Raw genomic sequence first — 3,929 nt, 5'->3', positions numbered from 1 at the left:
GGGGTCCCGAACTATGCATGTGAGGATCGAAGCTAACATGAGACAGGGGACACGATGTTTACCCAGGTTCGGGCCCTCTTAATGGAGGTAATACCCTACTTCCTGCTTGATTGACTTTGATGAGTATGAGGGTTACAAGAGTTGATCTACCTCGAGATCGTAATGGCTAAACCCTAGATGTCTAGCTTATGTGATTTATGATAGCCTCTACGGACTAAACCCTCCGGTTTATATAGACACCGGAGGGGCCTAGGGTTAAACAAAGTCGGTTTACAGAGAAATGAAACTATACATCCGAACTTCTGGCTTACCATCCACGCAAATGAGAGTCCCATCTGGACACGGGGAAAGGTCTTCTATCTTGTATCTTCACGGCTCATTAGTCCGGCCAATGTTATATAGCCCGGACGCCCGATGACCCCGTTATCCAGAACTCCGCCAGCCGCCGCCACGGGTCCCGCTCCTCTCCCCGAGCTCTCTCCCGACCCTAACAGACCAGAACTTGTTGAGGTCCGCCACCACCGAGGTGCAAATCTGTGGCTCCTGGAGTCCTTCGGCGCCATCCAGGAGCTCTCATCCCAATCCACGACGGATTCCAGCGGTAGGAGTATCAACGTTGGCGCAACAAAGGAGAGCATAGGAGATCGAGGAGGGATGGGCAATTGTGACGAGATGGTTGGAGGTCAAGCAGCGGCGCTGGAGACAAGGACCCGTGGCACGAAGATCTATCATCTTCGTCACCCGCACCATGTGTTTCGCACAGCTCGGCACAGTTGTGGACCTGTGGTGTTGGGGCTGCAGGCTCATCCATCCTCCTCGCCGGTCCCTCACCAATCCTCGTGGCACCACATATTCCACTGGGAAACGTTGAACTGGCAGAAGCCAGCGGACTGAGCTCGTCATCGTGGCATCAAACCATAAAATGAAGTCAGAGTCCACCCAAATTGTTTGCAAGGTGCGCATCCCAAATCCATCTCCTTGTTTACTACCTTTGATTCAATTTCCAGCAAGAGTTTTTGGGCCAAGTAGCAGTGAGTTATCCATCCAAGTCAACATGTTTGTATTGTTTGATTTTTTCCACGCACTGTGGCTGTACATGATATTGGCAAATACAGTGGAGATCATGGGCACAATACAATAGAGATCATGTCAAGGCTGAAATTTTTGCTTTTTATAAAAGTAGGACAATTAAAAAGCTATTTACATTGTATCCTTCATTTATATATAAGTGAAGATTTTTATTAGCTATTAGTATTGAAAACTATATACATTGAATCCTAATTTGATGCAAATAAACAAACTGATTGGACATTATTTAGCATCCAAGAAGCGGCGGATGGCGTACCAGATCCGAGGCGACACCACCGCCACCTGCAACTTGTCCTCCTTGGTCTGATTCGCCACCCTATATCCCCCAAAACCTCACAAGTTTGCAGGTACTGTCCTCTCTGATCAATAATCTTGTTCTTCCTCTATGCTCCCACGTTATTTTCTCTTATTATCTAGCAATCTATGATGTTATTTTTGATTTTTGTAGTATCATTAGTTTCATTGTACTGATGAACATGGCAATATGCAGGGAGTGTGCATCTAGGAAGAATGACGTGAAAATAAAAGATGCATTTATTTGATGATAAGATCAGTACAATGATAATCCCAAATATATATAGAAACAAATTGAAGAGGAACAATGTACTGCTCCCATAATGTTCAGGCAATTTTCTAAAATGAAAACAGTTCAATCCTAAACTATGTATTTGGTGAAGCGATTAATATAGACTTGAAATTACAAGTTTAGAATTCGCTTTAGACTTTCTAATTCATAAGTATTTAAGTTTAAATTCAATAAGAATTCTGAACTGCACACACTGTGAAATGTTGTTCAAGAAAGGATTGCTTACATTTAAGCAGATCACTTTTATGCCACATGGGTTGCAAATAACCTGTCAGCAACATTATTTGTTATTTACCTTGAAGCTAAACAACATAGTGCCTTTGGTTCTTCATGTGTGCCAACTGATTTCTTATCTTCTACCTCTGCTTATTTGCATCTATCCTTGATGTTGCTTCATTCTCATTGAGAGGCTAGACTTCATTTTGGTCCACTACAATGATGTTATTTTTCTATGAAGTGGAAAAAGGGGTCGGAAACTGAATATTGTTATGCCAACACACTTCTTGCTGGTGTGTGCTTTTATCAATAAGATGCATGCTTCTGAAGAGAATGTGAACAACAACCTTTGCTTCTACTAGGTACTTCCATTTATTAACATTCACCTGTTTGTGTTATAACATTTAGTTCCATCTAAGGCCCATCAATTAGTTATAAGTTTTTGTATATTTGAATTAAGCTTTGGGGAAGAGTAGCAAATCATAATTTTGAAACATGGATCCTCACATCGGTGACTTTCTTATAGTGCATGGATAAATAGTTACTACTCCCTCCGTCCGGAAATACTCGTCGGAGGAATGGATGTATCTAGATGTATTTTAGTTCTAGATACATTCATTTTTATGCATTTCTTCGACAAGTATTTCCGGACGGAGGGAGTACTTCGTTGGCACAGTATGATTTTCCGGAATCCCTTTGGCCCAATATTTGCCATGTCTTTGTTTCCTCCTTCCCTTATATTAAATTTCAGCCTGAACTTATGTTTTTTTACTAACCCTCCCACCTAAATCGCACCTACAGGCTAAATCCTGCGTACAGGCTGCAAAAAAAAGTCCTTCGCCACGCCCAGATGGCATCTATATAAGGAGATACAGATCTCCAAATGGCATCTCGCGTCGCGCAGATGGAAAACCGCCAAGTTTAGCCACGAACAAAGCCCGCCATCATGAATAGCGCCCCAGGCTCTTCTTCGCGCCCTCACGGCCTCCTATCCCCGCTGCAGTACGAGCTGCATCAGCAGGGAAGGCCGCTGCTTCAGCAGTAACAGCGCGCCACTGCTGATGCTACAAGGGGAGTCGGAGGTGGGGTGGGGCACTGCGACGGTCACATTCCGGGGAAGTCTGTCAAAGCTTAAGAAAGGTGAGGTGGCGCTGGATCGATTTGTTCTCTGGAAATGCAGGTTTAGCAGATGAGTTGATCTTCCTGTTGAAGTTTATTTCGAAGTGATGCGTGTAGTTCTCGTATGCTGATGCTGCTAGCTTTTGTGCCTCATTTAGGTGTGGCTCTCGTTATATGATGTAGCACATTGTGGGCTCTACATCATACAACACTGACATCATACAATACATTGTGGCCTATACATCATACAACGCTGACAAAATTTATTTGCGGGTCATCAATTGTTTGATTGTTTCTACCTTGTTCTGTTCGTTCCAACACCCTGCGCTTTAGCGGAAAATAGTGAGCCTAGGAGGGGAGCCGCTGGATTGAGGACCTCTAGCTCGATAGTCCAACTACATGCTCCACCGTTGGTCGCTCAAGGAGCTGCGTGCAGGCCACCCCGAGCTCTGCCCCTAGATCCCGGTCAACTTTCTCCCTATCATCTAGGTAAGCTAGCCAGCGACTGAGAGTCAGAGTCATTCGCCCCCCTGTGTGTTTGTGATAGAGAATGAGGCATGCTAACATTATCATGTAGCAGCAGCTGGGGGGATGCTTAGTTCAGTTCAAAGACGCGATCATGGATGAGAGTCAGAGTCATCATGCATCCAATTTCTTTTGTTCAGTTCAAATACCAAAAATTATTTCAGTTCAATTCTTGATGCCGTGTTCCTGGTTACTTCAAACGTATTCCATGCTTTAATAGTTCTTGCACTTTCCTCCATTTTTGTGTGACACTTATTAGATTGCTCTCAGTATTTGATGTATTTCATGCAACACTTATTTGATTGCTTAAGAGTGTGTTATTTATTAGTGAATTTTCTTTTAGTGTAGAATTTCAATATGTATTTATATCAACAGTCTGTAATGAACAGTACAA

The 3,929-nt window shown here is 43.4% G+C and overlaps 1 long non-coding RNA gene across 2 annotated transcripts; it reads left to right on the top strand.

The window, feature by feature from the left end:
* The first annotated feature begins 393 nt into the window (after positions 1-393).
* LOC109745521 (uncharacterized) lies at positions 394-3,291 on the top strand. 2 transcript variants are annotated; one of them, XR_002228576.4, is made up of 4 exons: positions 426-955; positions 1,320-1,436; positions 2,133-2,253; positions 2,693-3,291. It is a non-coding gene; the product is annotated as an uncharacterized lncRNA (long non-coding RNA). The 2 variants fall into 2 exon arrangements; XR_002228575.4 differs by lacking the exon at positions 2,133-2,253 and having other exon boundaries at positions 394-955.
* The last annotated feature ends 638 nt before the right edge of the window (positions 3,292-3,929 follow it).

Source organism: Aegilops tauschii, chromosome 4 (assembly GCF_002575655.3).
Source record: "Aegilops tauschii subsp. strangulata cultivar AL8/78 chromosome 4, Aet v6.0, whole genome shotgun sequence".
NCBI lineage: Eukaryota > Viridiplantae > Streptophyta > Magnoliopsida > Poales > Poaceae > Aegilops > Aegilops tauschii.
This window is presented reverse-complemented; position numbering and strand designations above follow the sequence as displayed.